This window comes from Hyperolius riggenbachi, chromosome 4, assembly GCF_040937935.1.
Source record: "Hyperolius riggenbachi isolate aHypRig1 chromosome 4, aHypRig1.pri, whole genome shotgun sequence".
NCBI classification, from domain to species: domain Eukaryota; kingdom Metazoa; phylum Chordata; class Amphibia; order Anura; family Hyperoliidae; genus Hyperolius; species Hyperolius riggenbachi.
The window spans coordinates 155,766,648-155,784,101 of record NC_090649.1 but is presented as its reverse complement, the minus strand read 5'-3'; the positions used below and the strand labels follow the sequence as shown (position 1 = coordinate 155,784,101).

General features: G+C 43.0%; 2 protein-coding genes across 15 annotated transcripts in view; one reads left to right on the top strand and one right to left on the bottom strand.

Moving 5' to 3' along the window:
* MED12L (mediator complex subunit 12L) overlaps positions 1-17,454 on the bottom strand; it is a 742,320-nt gene that overhangs the window by 235,349 nt on the left and 489,517 nt on the right. The gene's annotated exons all lie outside the window — the stretch shown is intronic.
* Positions 7,509-17,454, top strand: part of GPR87 (G protein-coupled receptor 87) — a 28,998-nt gene continuing 19,052 nt past the window's right edge. The window contains exons 1-2 of one of the 2 annotated variants that reach the window (XM_068280824.1): positions 7,509-7,680; positions 17,166-17,213. The gene's annotated coding sequence lies outside the window, so the exon portion shown is untranslated. The remainder of the gene's footprint in view (positions 7,681-17,165; positions 17,214-17,454) is intronic. The other variant, XM_068280825.1, reaches the window with a different exon arrangement.

The window sequence follows — 17,454 nt, the reverse complement described above, 5'->3', positions numbered from 1 at the left end:
AAGACAACAGATGCTGTCACCTGCCTGCTTATGGCTGCTAATGCTACCAAAGCAGAGGATGTGTGTAAATCCCAGTGTGAAATATCCATTTAAAACTCACTCCATGATCTTTTAAGGCAAATTAAAATCAAGGGAAAAACAATACTCAGAAATGTATTGTAAAACTGATATTGCTAGGAGGATACTTTATTTAGCACTTCCTGTTCTTTTCCAGCAAGAGCGCTAATTCAAAGATTAACCGTGTTGTTTGGTATAGCATATGTTGTTGCTGTTAAAAAATAGCAAATGTGTGTCTGTCCTGTTAAGACCCGTACACACTAGTGACTGATGTCACCCATTGGGAATCAGGACCTGATTCCTCAGGCAACATTGCAGGGTCAGAACTGTACAGAGTCAAAGTCAGCCATTAAAGACGTGCTCTGTTGCTATGTGCGGAGGAAGGGGAGCAGAGGGCCGATGGAGTGGCTCATATGTGAAGTCACGCGGTGGGCGTGGCAAGCAGTGGCACAAAGGAATCGGATGTCGCTTGGCCAAATTGATCCACCTGGCCGATCACTTGCAGAGCAGCGGTCGTTATTGCCCGTCTCAGCCGACTTTCATCAAGCGTGTGTGCGGAACATAAGTCACATATGGCCTGTTTTATGCCAAGATCGCTCTTTGTGATCATTGCTAAGTATGGTGTGTAGCGTACATTTGAAAATATATACTGATTTAAGCAGAATACCTAGCAAAACATGGCATACACTGGTGACACTATTTACATATTTAAGCTATATATTGTATCCCCTCCATCAGATAGTGAGTGTATCAGTATTCTGGCATTTCTGATTAAATGTTCATTGAGCAGACAGTGGACAGGAAACATAAAGCATGACAAAAAAGAATCAACATCATGACTGCACTGGCAAAATTTAAAGGTCGCTATACAAAATTACACATTTTTAATAGATTAACCATAAGAGTCAATAAAAACATACACTCTAATGAAAATCTATGAGAAATGAAGGCTCTCTTGATCAATGTCCACCTGTTGCATGAACTGAACATTGATCAGGAAGGCCATTCCTTTTTCAGATTGATGTGGGTGGGCGCTGATGGTTGATCTACAGGCCTGCCTTATTGCACAGATCTCCTCATCCCCCAAACGCCTGCCTGGCACCTGCTGTGTCTCATAACTGGAAAGTGTTGAAAGACTCCTACTTCACCTAAACTTCCCCATGGGACTTCCCCTTATGTACTCAGAGAAGTCAGAGCTCAGAAGGAAACATTTATTTTATTAATCAAAGAAATAAAGATACTACAGTATACTCTTTACCTGAACATAACGTGTTTTCATAAAATTGATTCACTTGAGATTGTCGGTTGACTTTAATAATTTAACACATGTCAAAATAATGGTTTATCTTGCCTTCTGTCCCTTTTCATTTGCTGCACTGACACTCTGGCCACCTTATTCCTGCTACGCAAGTGAATGACCAGAACTCAAGTATAGTAAATGCAAAATGAGTCATTCCACAGGAAGGCTATTAGGACCTCAGGACACTTGTGCAACACACGATTGTCACATACTGATAGGCACTGCTGAAATCAGCACAGAAAGGTGCAAGTGTGCTTAGGCCCATACCCCACTGCATGGTGCTCTGAACCTCACTGGAACATGGACAGATATTACATTTTTTATACTAAATTATTTGTGTTTTTTTTGGTGTACACAAGATGTTAACCAGTTTTAAGTACAGTGCAGGAAGAGCAGAGGATAGATGCACTGCCTGACTGTCCTGCTGGTCTTCTGCCTCCAGTACTTTAAGCTACAGACCCAGAATAAGTATTCAGATCAGGTGCCTAAAGTTTGACCACACTGGCCAGATCCTTATTTCAGGTGTGTGATTAAAATATACTAGTGAAGCAACCATGATTAGCAGATCAGAAATGCATGTGGCATGGCATAAAGGAATTTACAGTAATCATGGCAGCCATCATATCACTTTCACTATATAGCCAATTTAAAAAAAAAGAATCACATTTGCTGGAACATCATTCCATAGTTACACAGTTTGGTTTAAAAAAAGACACCTGTCTATCAAGTTCTACTTGAAGGGAAAAAAATAGTAAAAAAAAATGGTTACATTTCTGTCCTGCATCCTCACATATTCCAGGTGATCCAGGGGACTGAACACTGACATAATAATAGTTTACCGCTTTAGCAGGGGCATAACTAGAAATCACTGGCCCCTACTGTTAAACTTTGGATGGGACCCTCCACCTAACAGAAATTGAAAAAGGTGGCCAGGCGGGGTATTTAAAAAAAATAATACAAAACAACACACTTTCAGTATAGGTAGCCAGGTATAGGTGACCCCAGTATAGGAGGCCTGGTATAGGTGTCTTCTATAAAGGCAGCCTGGTATAGGTGCCCCCAGTATAGGTAGCCAGTTATAGTTTCCCCCAGTATAGGTAGCCAGTTATAGTTTCCCCCAGTATAGGGAGGCAGGTGTAGGTACTCCCAGTATAGGTAGCCTAGTATAAATGCCCTCAGTATAGATTAGTTATATAGGTGCCCTCAGTATAGGTTAGTCAGGTATAGGTGCCCCCAGTATAGGTAGCCAGTTATAGTTTCCCCCAGTATAGGGAGGCAGGTGTAGGTACTCCCAGTATAGGTAGCCTAGTATAAATGCCCTCAGTATAGATTATTTATATAGGTGCCCTCAGTATAGGTTAGTCAGGTATAGGTGCCCCCAGTATAGGTTAGTCAGGTATAGGTACCCCAAGCATAGGTTAGTCGGGTATTGGTGCCCCAGTTTAGACAGACATAGGTGCCCCCAGCATAGGTAGCCAGGTATAGGTGCTCCAGTATAAGTTAACCAGGTCTATAGGTGCCCCCAGTATAGGTAACCTGGAGGGGAGAGCAGTGAGCACACAACGGTGAGTAGGCGGGCCCCCTTCAGCACTCCCAGATCCCCCCTCCAGAAGTGAGTGTAGTGGGCGGGGAACTCACCTCTTTCTGGTTCCATGCGGCAATGGAGCTCTGCATGCCTCCGTCTTCTATCTCCCCAATACCGCTGACTCTACTTCCTGATTAGCGGCATTGGAGACATAGAAGAGGCCACCTGAAACCAAAGAGAGGCGAGTTCCTCACCCGCTAGCGCTACTATAATTTCTGGAGAGTGGAGCCGGGAGCGCTGAAGGGAGAGCCCAAGGGGGGGGAGAGTAGTGCCCCCTCCCCCCCGCTGTGTGTCTACTGCCCCCCTCCTGTGGTGTGCCCTCCTCCTCCCACTAAAAACGGACCTGGGCGGGTCCCCCACCAGGCTCCCCCCCAGGCCCTCCTGTACCTGCATCCCTTTCAGTGGCTATTGCTACGCCCCTGCACTTTAGCAAATATTTTTGTATTTTGTTTATGTTTACTATTAAGTAGTTTAATCATTGTAGAATTTCACATTGATATTCTTTCCTATATTCCCTTCCACTTCTGTGATGCAAATATCCATCTCTGTCCTTCATTACCAGACAGTGCATAGTGTATCTGCAGCATTACAATTAAAAGGCTATGGCACACTTAGTTGGCATTCAGTGAGTGAAAGAAGAAGACCATGGTGGAACCCAGGAAAGTGCACATTTTTACCTCAGTCAATATGTTCATTGTGCTACTAACCTGGGCTTTGCATCAGTGACTAACCAGACAGTCTGCTGCTGTGAGCAGCCAACCACATCAACCTGTGGTTAGACCAGCATTTCCCTGTATGCCATGTGCAACAGCTACAAAGCAGAAGTACAAATAAGTCTCACCAAATACAGCACACCTTACAACTGAGGAACTGGAGTAAAGGTCATGTTCCCACTATATGCGCTGCGCCATGCACATTTTGGCAGCGCGTATGATGTGTGACAGGCAAGAATGGTAGAAGTGCATAGACAGTACTTCTACTTTTCCCATCATATGCGCAGTGCGATGCACTATTGCACTGCTGCACACATTTTTTGGAAATCGCAGCACTGACCCATTCACGGTAATGAATGGGATCAACAGTGCAGTGCATAGCAGCGCAGATGGCATGTAATCATACGTGTTGCGTTCCAATCGCACAGCCATCTGCGCTAATTGATGTGAACCAGCCTTTACCACACATAACAATAACACAAGGGACCCACACCTACCAACTTTTTGAAATGAGAAAAAGGGACACTTAAGCCACGCCCCTGCCACACCCCTGGCCATGCCCACCACGCCCCTAGTCACACATACCATAAAGATTTCAGAAGAAAAATATATTGTTTTATAATTCAAACCACACTGGTCCTTTCTATCCTAGTTAATTTTCCTTCATAGTAACATTTTAAAATTAGTAATACTGTATATCAATTTAAAGGAAGGGAATAAAGTTTAGAGTCAATCAAACACATTTGTAGTAGAGAAATACATATGTTTACATAGAAAGAGGGACAAAGTCCTGAAAGAGGGACAAATGAGGGGGAAAGAGGGACAGGGTTCCCAAAAAGAGACTGTGCCTCCGAAAGAGGGACAGTTGGGAGCTATGGGGACCTGATTTACAGTATTTTATCACCTGTGGGAGCTATGGGCACCTGATTTACAGCATTTTATCACCTGTGCACCCTGCACTAAAACTCATTTGCAATTGCAAGCAGTAAGAAGTTAGTAAAGCACAATGGTCACATGAATTGGCATTTAAAAGATAAGAAAACACCATTCCTTAGTATACCACTGCATAATCTACTCCATTTTTTGGGAGGGCAAGTGATCAAACAATTCCTGTGACACGGGTTTTACATGGAAAATCTATGTTGCTGTTCCCATTAGTGTGATATGATTCTTACTAAATTGCAGAGCACAGTATGTTGCATTTTTTGTGCTTGCATTTCAGTACAATAAAAATCACACTGAAAAACTACACAAGTGTGACAGGAAGTGGGAGCAGACTCGGAGGATGTGCTGCTGGTGACCACTGACTTAGCTTTAATTCATGACAAACACTATTTCATTCTACCCAAAGTGTGGAGCAAGTTTTAATAAACAAGCTCTACTGGTTTGTCGGGGAAATGCACTGACAAATGAATAGGAGATGAGCCAAAGTAGTCTTAAATGTGTGTCATCAGATGTCTTATCATCACCACCAACTTGTCACAGAGCAAAATTGTGAAATAACACTAGTAGGCACAACTACAATGTAATGTTACAAAACAAGGAACAGAGGGCATGGCTGAGTCGTGCACATTGCAAACACCAAAGAGACACATGTGGAAGGCGCTAGCATATATGTAAATGTAAATACACCTAAGATATGTTTGCATGTGAAGTGCAGCTTGACTTACATAATAAGTCATTCTACATAATCCAGTAACTGTCAGGCATTGTTAACAATATTTAATAAAGAATAAGAACAGTAAGGCTTAGTGGTCAGACTTATATGTACACATTGTAGACTATATTATTACAGAGAAATCAATAGACCTTCCCCCTGAAGACTGTAATATTTTGTATAAATGAACAGATTACAGTGATATATATAGCCTCTCCCCCCAAAACAGGCAACAAATTATTGACAAGTGACGTCAGCAGGTGAAACAGGCGCTAAAGAAATCAACCACAAGCCTGGAAACTGGGCTGGCACTTCCATTAGGGCAAACTGGGCCATTGTCCCTGGTCCCAGAGCCCCCCAGCCTTTCCCCTTTCTGTGGTATAACTATGGGGAGGCACCAGTAGCGTATTAAGGAGCTATGGGCAAGTTTTACAATGGGGCCCCCGAAGCACTCTATACATAACACTTGATACGCACACCAAAACCTGCCAAGGGCAACTACAGTGTCTTAGGGGCAAGAAGGGGATGGGAAACAGTGTGTTAACGATTACTACTAATTCAAGCAACTGTAGAAGTGATTATTACCAGCACAGAAGCAATAAAGAGTTAATACTGCAGTTAAGGGAGGGCCTCTCAGGACCCCTGTGGCCCAAGGGCCCTGGTGCCGTTGCAACCTCTGCACCCCCTATTGCTACCCCACTGGGAGGCACAGCATGCACCATTAGAGGAGAGATGCCTGAGGGTTTATGGAGAGTAAGCAAAGCAGAGTGTAATATCCCATCTATCTGGTCAGCTTGCTCCTCACTCTTCCTTCCTCAGCGCATCATCTAGTGTTCATGGCTCCCTGCAGCAGTGTCTCTGCCCCATAACCGTCAGATGACATCCAGCATATTATGCAAGTGTGTACAGGACAAGACACAGAACATTTATATCACGCTTTTCTCGTGGCAGACTCTCAAAACGCTTGAGGGCTGCAGCCCTTCAGGGCGCACTCTACAGATGACCAGGATCAAAAGGGAGCCTTGTCCAAAGACTCCTTACTGGCTTGAGCCTGGATTCAAACCCTGGTCAAGGGCTCAAATCCTATGACTGCATATAACGCATTAGAGGTGTCAGTGAAGAGAAACAAGGGGGTGGAGGGCACTGAGGATGGAAGGAGGGGGTATGGCGCAGGACAGCCGATATATTAAGCTCCATTATACTTACACTGCATTGTTGGGGGGAGGCAAAGACCATCTATCTGGGTTAGGGAGGCCACTAACACTGCTATCTGCTGGGGACGGGAAATAAAGCTGTGGTGGGAACCTCAAAGGGCCCGTTTCCACTTCTGCGAAGCGAATTAGTCGTGGAAAACGCAAAACGATTTCGCACACTTATGCGAATTTTACCGTGAATTTGCGGGCGTTTTCGCATATGTTAGTAAGTATACTAATGTAACCATGTCATTGCTGTATGCTTTTACATTGATTTGATGTGAAAACGTGTGCAAATTTGCGGTACAATTCACATACGAAAACGCATGTGAATTTCCTATTAAATACATTGTATGCGATTCGCATAGTGGTATGCGGTATGCGAATTCTGCGGGGTCTACCGTGCAGATTTTTTTCTGCACAGAAAAATGCTCAGAAATCCTGACAAGTGGAAACAGGCCCATCCACTTGTATTGTCTATGCGAATCTGCATGCAGGAAGCACATGCAGATTCGCTCTAGTGGAAACGGGCCCAAAGTGAATGATAATAATGATAATAATACATAATAAAAAACAGACTAGGCTTCCTGCTTTAATCACAATTGGAAAAACCTTTTACACCTTCCTTTTGGCCTTACACAGTGATGAATTTGCCCTGGATCCTTACTTTGCTCTGTTCAGTAGAATAACACTGTTTGTTTTAATGTACACTACAAGAAATAAATGTTTTAATGACAATTTATGAAAGCTTTTGAAAAGCAGGTGAGTTAATTCCAAGCTGCATATGATTTTCATATACAATGGTGAGGCTATTTTTCCGTTCACATCCTCCCAGTGATCCAGTAATTGACAAGCACAAGTTACCAGAGCCTGGATAATTCTAAAGGAGAAGTTTAGACTTGACATGAGCTATTAATTTAAAAGTCGACTTTACACTTCCGGATGAGTCACTGCTATTAATGAGAGATGCAGGTTCTTTATGGATAAAAGATTTTAGACTCTCCCAGCAGGTGCCCAAAGAGGCTTAATCTCTCTCTTCTTCCTCAGCTTTAGATGTAAACAATCTTTACAGGTAAATCCCACATGAAGCGAAGGTTATGGGCTTGGAATCAAGATCAGAAGTGTTCACACCAGGCTGTGTGACAAGGGAAACCTCACATGCTCTCCAGAACAAGGTAAAGCCATGTATTTCATGCACTCATTGTTTGCTTTTATTATGCAGCTATCATAGGAGTGAAGTATATTTAAACACTACTCTTACTTTTTGAATAAATACAGAGTAGGATATACAGCACTGGGAGGCTGCAAGCATAGATTTTGAAGGACTGCATACATTTGCAGGGTACACATAGCCTCAACTTTAGGGAGGTTCCGTATACTACAGACCTGAATTATATTCAGGAAGGGGTCACACTTGAGCCCGCGGCGAAACGGCAGCTTTTTTGCGCAGACTAATCTGCGTTCTTGGATGACAGCCAGATGAGAGCAGCTGACTGTCAGCAATAGGGAATCGCAATGTGCGTAAACCCGTTTTTATGCCGCTGTGGGAAAATGCACATTGTTCCCATTGCACTGTGATTGTGCACTGTGAATCAATATGCGCGTTTCTGAGCAAGTGTGACCCCAGCCTTACCCAGCCATCCACTTTTCTGGCAACATTAGCAGAATGCAGGTACAGGTATAGTGTATTGGAAAAGTGTTAGGTTGAAACGATAAAACGAATAGTGTGAAGGATATACAGTCTAAGGGCCCATTTACACTTGAAAAAGGCAAAACGATAGCGCTTGCGCAGGTGATTTTAACGCGATTATCGCAGTAAAATAAATGGACAAATTCACGTTTGATGAGCGATCGCGATTAGCGCTTCTATAGACAGATCTCCTTGTGCTATTTTTATGATGCATTTCTGAATTACTGAACCTGTGTTATACATGTGGTGGAAGGTATTTAAATGTTTTAATCTTACACCATAATAAGTGTCCTCTGCTGATTTTATATGTGCTTGGTGAATCCAAGGTGACAGGAGCATAGAGTACTTGTAAGGTGCCCCTGTTACCACTATTCTTTCCACAATAGGACCTTGAGTGTGATTTTGATTTATCTGTGAGGTGTCAAGACCTGCAGAGTATGCTAACTTACTGTGGTGTGATGCTGGGTATCTTCTTATTGAGGAGCACTTTGGATTTAAGTGGAACTTCTGGACTTGGCAAAAAAGTAAATGAGTGTTGCTGTTTTGCATTTTGTATAAATTGGTAAACTGCTAGTGGCTTGTGGAAGACTTAAAGAGTAACTGTTAGCCCCCAAATTGAAATTTAAATCTGTATTGCAATGTTTTATTTACTATTTCAGTGAACCAAAAAGCCAATGCAGAACTTTAAAATCAATCTAATTTTTTTACAATGTAACCTTTTTCCCTGCTCCGGACGCAAAGCCGCATATCTGATACTGCTTAGCATGCAGAGCATGCCTATGTCTGCCCGACCCTCCTCTCCCCACCAGGACCAGGTGCCAATATATTCTCCCCACCAAACAGCTGACCGCTCTAACACGGAGACAGAGCGGCAGCACTTCCAGCGCCGTCACCGCAGAGCAGCCGCCGCCGTGAATCTCTCACATGTGATTCTCTCACATGTGACTCGGCGGCGGCTGCTCTGCGGTGACGGTGCTGGAAGTGCTGCCGCTCTCTCTCCGTGTCAGAGCGGTCAGCTGTTTGGTGGGGAGAATATATTGGCACCTGGTCCTGGTGGGGAGAGGGGGGTCGGGCAGACATAAGCATGCTCTGCATGCTAAGCAGTATCAGATATGCGGCTTTGCGTCCGGAGCGGGGAAAAAGGTTACATTGTAAAAAAATTAGATTGATTTTAAAGTTCTGCATTGGCTTTTTGTTTCACTGAAATACTAAATAAAACATTGCAATACAGATTTAAATTTCAATTTGGGGGCTAACAGTTACTCTTTAACCAGTTCGCATTCAGTCGTTTTTCGCTTCATGCATCCGAACAATGTTCACCTCCCATTCATTAGCCTATAACTTTATTACTACTTATCACAATGAACTGATCTATATCTTGTTTTTTCCGCCACCAATTAGGCTTTCTTTGGGGGGTACATTTTACTAAGAGCCACTTTACTGTAAATGCATTTTAAAAGGAAGAATAAGAAGAAAACGGAAACAAATCATTATTTCTCACTTTTCGGCAATTATAGTTTTAAAATAATACATGCCTCCATAATTAAAACCCACGTATTGTATATGCCCATTTGTCCCGTTTATTACACCATTTAAATTATGTCCCTATCACAATGTATGGCGACAATATTTTATTTGGAAATAAAAGTGCATTTTTTCCGTTTTGCATTCATCACTATTTACAAGCTTATAATAAAAAAAAAAGAAGAAATATTTCATCTTTACATAGATATTTAAAAAGTTTAGACCCTTAGGTAAATATTTGTGTTTGTTTGTTTTTTTAATTGTAATGTTTTTGTTTTTTTTTAATTAAACATTTTATGTGGGTATTTTTGGGAGGGTGGGATTGAAATTGTATTTTTTTTTGTAAATATATGTGTATTTTTATTTTTATTTAACATTTAGATGTAGTTTACTTTTCGGCCACAAGATGGCAGCCATGAGTTGTTTATAGTGACGTCACTCTAAGCGTACCACGTACGCTTAGAGCGACATAGGAAGCAGAAAAAGCGTAGCTTCCGAGAGAAGCTGTCGCTTTTTCTGCGGGGGAGAGGAATCAGTGATCGGGCACCGTTGCCCGATTCACTGATTCACTGGCTAACAAACCGCCGGCCGGGAGCGCGCGTGCACGCGCGCGATCGGCCGCGTGGACGCGCAGGAGCGCACATGGCTTCCTGGACGTGAGTTTTACGTCCAGGAATGTCAAATAGTTAAGGTGCGTACACACATGCGACTATAGTCGTTTGAAACGATCATTCCCCGATCATTTCGAACGACGATCGTTTAAAAAAAAGCAGACTCTGTAACAACAAAAAGATCCCCTCTGGGGTACTCACCTCGGGTGGGGGAAGCCTCCGGATCCTAATGAGGCTTCCCACGCCGTCCTCTGTCCCACGGGGGTCTCGCCGCAGCCCTCCGAACAGCCGGCGACTGTGCCGACTGTCAGTTCAATATTTACCTTTGCTGGCTCCAGCGGGGGCGCTGTGGCGACTTTCGGCACGGAAATAGAAGGAAATACCCGATCTCCGTCGGGTCCGCTCTACTGCGCAGTAGAGCAGACCCGACGGCGATCGGGTATTTCCGCCTACTTCGGCGCCGACAGCCATCAGAGCGCCTGCGCAGGAGCCAGGAAGGTAAATATTGCGTCACGGCTGTACGGAGGGCTACAGCGAGACCCCCGAGGGACGCAGGGCGGCGTGGGAAGCCTCATTAGGATCCTGAGGCTTCCCCCACCCGAGGTGAGTACCCCCCAGGGGCCATTTTGTCGTTACAGTTCCTCTTTAAGTCTAACGACGGACGAGCTAGATCGTTAAAAACAAACGATCTAGCTTGGCGGATTTTTTCCAACGACGATCATAGTACATCATTGGAAAACGGTCGTTCGTACTAGGCTTGACATGTGCACTTCACTATTTCTCCATGGAACTTTTCATTTTTACACGCAAGCGCACTAGTTGCTTTACGTGATGTAATGTTCGTTCTAACGATCAGATCGTTACACACCTTTAAAAACTAACTTTACTTAGGTCGTTCTTTCGTCAATTAAAAGTTCGTTTGTCGTTCACAACGAACGATCGTTGTCGTATGTGTGTACGTAGCTTAAGTGTGTTCAGTGCATTTGATTTATGTAACCAGTAGGTTTTCATGGGCCTCTGACTTTACTGTACTTTGTTGTTATTTTAAAAAAGAATTGATAAAGTAACAGATGATTGTGCGCGATAGTGTGGAAATTTGTTCCTCTCAGTGGCGTAGCAATAGGGGTTGCAGAAATAGCGACTGCATCGGGGCCCTTGAGCCAGAGGGGCCCCAAAGGGCCCTCCCTCAACTGCATTATTAGCTCTCAATCTGTCCTGTGCTCATAATAATCACTTCTATAGATACTTTGAATAGTAGTAATCATTAACAAACTGCTCCCCATCCCGTTCTTGCACCTCTGACACTGTAGTTGCCATTGGCAGGTTTTGGTGCGCTGTATAAATTATGTATAAAGTGCATGGGGGGCCCCATTGTAATACTTGCATCGGGGCCCACAGCTCCTTAGCTACGCCACTGGTTCCTCTGTTGAGTTTCTCTATGTTCTGATCTGTGAAAATGTTCCCCATTTCCCCATGTAACCCAAACACTCTTTTTTTTGTTGAGTTTGAATCCTATGTCAACTTTTGATTGCTGTTCCTCATTTCCTCTCCCTAGGACCACCTGGGTTTACAGCAGTAAAAAATCTAAAGTGACTGTAACCACTTTTTATGCTATCCAAAACTGTATTTCAAATTTTCCTGTAGAGTTGGCTTTAACATAATAGCGCTGCGTAATATGTTGGCGCTTTATAAATACAATAAATAAATAAATAATAAATAAATAAATAAACATAAAGCTTTAGTTATGTTTTGAATAGCATGGTGAATTGTAAGCAGTTCTGTAAGGTCTTGGTTACTTGCTGCTCCTTTATTGGAGAAATGTATCCTCCTCTCCTGTTCTTCCTGTCCTTCAGTGAACGTATGTCTTATTAATAGACACACAGTTACCACATCTAACCTTTATTGAATGCAAAAACAAGAAAATGGGCTTCTCCTGTGTGTACAGTGACTGGAGAGGTTTCATCTCACTCACTGGTCTCTGGGACCCTATATGGAAATGACTAGAAATATCTCCAATTGGAAACTAGACAACAATAATATTTTGACCAAAGTATGAAGCCTGCAACACTTTATCTAATATTAAGATTAATAAAATCTGCTCACTGGCAGTGTTCAGAACTATAGCTCTGTCTTTTCTGAAGACCAAGAGTACTACTGTAAGACCTGGGAAGTGCTGGCTGTAATGTAAATGCAAGTCTGCATTACAATCTATATCTGTGTGTCTGGGGACAGTACCTTACCTACAATAGCACTGACCAGTGCAAGGCAATCAGGGCCTGTTCTAGATTTCATGATGCCTGAGGGGGCAAACTCATGAGATTACCCCCCCCCCCCCGCACAGCATCAGACCGTTTTATTTGCTTCATTTAATGTTCTCACATGACACGCTGCAGCTCAACACAATAACACACTGTCTGGTCACCCTCAGCCACTCCATTCCTTCTTCTCAGTCAGGGCCGCAGTGCCACCTCCTCCCTTATGCTGCTGCTCTCCTGCCTCCCCCCTCCTCACTCACTGTCAGACACCTCACACAGCACTACAAGCTGCTTTTCCCCAATGATGACCTCTTCTGCCGACATTATATAGGTCAATATGAACTTTCATGAATCTGCTGTGGAGTTTAGATGGCATTAGGCTCGAAGCAGGTTACTCTGGTGCTCAGCTCAGCGCAGAGTGCTGAAGCTGGGTGCTGTCATAGCACTATTGCTATGCTGCGCACTCCGCAGAAGAGTAATACGGGGATCCAGCGATTGCCCGACCGCCAATTACACCTCTCTCCGAGCTGCTACAACTGGGGGGGCTGAATAGTATTATAGTATTTAGCGCTGCCAGGGATTTGAGCAGCAGCAGTGTGCGCTCCCAGCTCATTGGCGGCGCCATAATACCTATGCATTAGGCTACAATCACAGTGGGCATTGCGTTCCCTGTAACAGAAGAAATGCAACAGATCGGGAAAGCTCCATTGCAAGTTACCCATTCGTTGCATTACATTCAGTGAAAGTACAGTGAAGCATACAGTCAATTAGAAGTATGCTTCACTACTGCTGTTAACGCGCATGTTTTGTGGTAACGCACTGCATGCAGAGCGTTACCATGCCGCATGCCATTATACTGCAAAGTACCCACCGCACTGTGAGCGTCACTGCAGTGCAGCAACCCGCAATACAATGCGCACCACTGTAAACATAGCCTAAGTGTTTGCACTAGCAGAGTCTGAACTTGCTCCTATACACTATACTGGCTCCTATACAAGAGGTTACTACCATTACAGACAGGTAGACCTAGCATATAAAGAGCTGGTACTAATTCGGTATTCTATATATTATCTATACTATTTTATTAATTCCACTATTATTATTTTTTTATATAGCATCAACTTCTTCCGTAGTGCTGTACATAGCACATAACAAATACAGGGGAGCTTAGATACATGAGAAGTTCAAAGCTCTGTACAATCCGGACATCCAGCAATAAATATAGAAATCCATACATAGTGGATGTCACCAATACTGGTACATGTTCCTATTTTAAATGACAGCATGTAGCCTCTCATTACACAGATGAATCACTACCTGTCTTGCAATTGCAGAGGAAGCACCTCCAAGGCTCAGTTCAGGCATAGCTTTTACATGCATTTAATAGAAGATTAATGATGCACAAAAAGCTGTGTAAAAATGTAGTTCTTGTAAAACAAAGAATGAGTCTACGTGCTCCAACGGTTCAAAGATACTGAGCTACCAACATCTGCCTGTTCACAGCGCCCCAATAAACACATGGGCATGAAGGGGGATAGTGATTGCTCTGCCAGCTGAAGACACGCATTCCTACTGAATGACAGTTTATCATGGTTTAAAAATGACTGGGGGTGAAGTGAGTGAGTGAGCAGGCAGCTGGAGGTTGTTCAGGAAAAGCTGTCAATTGTTGCTAAGACAGGTGGGTGCCGCAGGAAAGAAGAGAAACAACTATTAGTGGCCAGGGTGAGCGACTGTAGCACCGTACTCCAGGACCAGATTTACCATAAGGCACTGTAGGCACATGCCTAGTGTCTCCCTCCCTCCATCCTTATACAGAGTCCCCAACAGAGCGTAACTGCGAGGTTACTCACCCTGCTCTCAGCATTCCACTAACGAGATCTCCATTCAGTCGGGGGCACCTCTAGTTACTTAACATTTAGGGTACTTCTGACTGCCTAATACTAAGAGGCACCTGTAGCTACCTATGACGGGCAAGGGAAGTAGGAGAGAAGTGACAGTGGGGCCAGCCAGCACACTTGTGGTGCAATTGGGTGGGGGTTTGTAGGTTCATAGAGGTCTAGGGTGCCAGGACATCTGTACCTATAGGATCCTGTGATGTAAATCCGTGCCTGCCGTACTCAGCTGTCTGAGCCATTGTACCTTATTTCATTCATCAATAAACTGACGTGTTGTGCATTGTGACTGTGCCCTGGACTATACTATGTCCTCCTTCTGCTTTACTGAGCACATTGTCTGACTTTTGGAAGCATGTCCATGTGATTAAATATGAGTTGTAGCTTGCTGGGGGATGCTTTGCCACTAAACCCATTATTACCAACATGTCTGATCATATGAAAGCAGGTTTAAAAGTTTATTCTGTACATTTTCCGATTTTCATTTTGCAAGAACTCAAACGAACTCAAACTTTTTTTTTCTCACAAAAATATTTAAATACAGAATTAAATTTAATATTTTTGAATGCATATAAAAACTGTGACGGAACTTGGGCTCTAAGGTCATCTTTTACATTCTGAGGCGCATTTACAAAAACAGGTACCAAACTATGGCAAAAGTGATTCAGCTGTATTATTATTTAGTGTTTATAACAGCCAACATCTTCCACAGCAGTTTACAGAGTAAATATTGCTGTTTCACTAACTGTCGCTCAGAGGAGCACCCATTCTAATCCCTCCACAATCTAATAGTCATGCGTCAGCTGTAGAGATAAACCAATCAGAATCATTTGGAGGGACTTAGTAAAGCCAGAAATATTGGAAGAAAATCGGTGTAAACATGGAGCAGTTGCTCACAATGACTAATCAGAATCCTAGATTTGAGCATCTGCTCCACCTTTTTTCCTGGCGCTGGTTTTGAAAAATGTGCCGCATAGTTTTGATTTAAAACGGAATATAACCCTGCATTTCAACTTTGCTCTAAAACATTATTTACAGCATATTATTTGCAACCAGCATTTTTTTTTTTACTAGACCAGCATTGAAAGGGTTACACACAGAGGTTTAAAGTTTCGTGGAGAGATATGCAGACTCATCCAAAGTTCAGATAGATACATTTAAATAAACAGAATGTAACAAGTGGTGAATGTTACACACTCTTTGGCTGTCCTCCAGCTCCTGCACAGTCAGAGAGAGTGAGTCACATTCCACATTCCACATTTAAGTAAACAAAATGTATCTATGTAAGCTTTGGATGCGTCTGCATTTCTCTCCAGGAACTTTAAAGCTCTGTGTGTAACCCTTCCAATGCTGGTCTAGTAAAAAAAAAAATGCTGGTTGCATATAATATACTGTAAATAATGTTTTAGAGCAAAGTTGAAATGCAGGGTTATATTCCGCTTTAAGATAAATCATGATTTTTTGTGCTGAATAGCTTCTCCAATTTCACATATCTTATAATCAGCTTCAGCCTCTTTATAGAAGGTGTAAAACCGGAGACCTTTATAGAGGTGTAAGACCTCCGTACCCACTTGTAGTTCTACCACCGCATATGGGGAGATAGGCACACCTGTGATTTTAAAAATGAAAAAAAGTAGAGGGAAGCATCTAGAACCTCCAGTGGCTTCTCCAATCCTTCTTGAGCCCACCACTGGTAGCCAGGACCCTCTTTTGCTCATAAACAAGCGCAGCCGCTCTGAGGCTCACTGACAGCCCATGCCCGTGCAGTAGCACAAAGTCGCTCATGCAAAGAGGAAAGGGAATTTCACAAACAGCTCTGTGCTACTGTACAGGACATCTCGCGCCTACGCAGTACAGCCAAGCTTGTACATGGACAGAAGCACTGCCGCATGAACCTATTCAACAAGCTCTTGTTGAATAGGGTCAAAGGGTCCCAGCACTGGAATGATGAGCTCCAGTGGGATGGGTTACAGATAACCCAGCAAGCACATGGTAAACCAGAACTCTTAGAAGTGTGTAAGGGGAGTGTGTAAGGGGCTACAAAGGACCAAAAAGCCCTCTTACTAAAATGTTATGCAAAACAAAAGTTTGCCTTCTTAAAACAGAAGGTATTTGTGATTATTCAGGGATGAGGGAACCCTCCAGACTATCCAGAGGTATCTAATTTGTTCCCCAAAATGTCACTTTAGATACACTTTAAGCCTCTTCTCAATTAGTGTACATTTAAAGCCTACTGTTCTGGCTTGTCTAACAATAGTCAGTGGTCTGTGATGTGCTGAGATTCACCTTGTCTTTGCAGCTAAGTGGTGGGTTATTCCGTCATCCTTAATTAATCTGTGCTGCAGACTGAATGTCTGTCGGTTTTCACTTAATCTGTCTTACAGTAACATCATATTTCATGACCTCATACTTGTAATTCATAGCACATATAATTTAGCTTTTTTTCTGCTCCTTGAGTTTGTACACAGGAAAATAACAATCTTGTAACGTCCTGTTGATGGGTATTTAATTCAAACGTATCCTGCTGCCTTCATGTTGCAACTTGCTGCTTTAGACTTGGTGGGAAAACAAAAGACATGATGTGAACAAACAATTAGGAGCCGCACATGAGCTCTGCTCTGACTGATCTCAATGCATACAAGTGCTTCGACTCCCCCGTCTAAATCCACTTTATTCTTTACATATCAGGCACAGTCCTTCTCCTGAACAGTAAGGCAGCTCCATGCGGCAGAAAAGGTACGTCTCATTTACAATTCCTATAAACAGTACTGACATCCAGTGTTACAGCATGCAACTACAGTACACTCTGAACACGAAGGGTGAAAGAGAGAACCCCCCAAAAAATAGAGTTGGACATTAATACTTTATACATTGCCAATATGAAAATATGAAGCTGGGCTGTTCATGATCATTGCTAATTCATTGATATTCAAAACTGGTGAGTTTTTGTCATTGCTAAAATCATACATTTTCACCA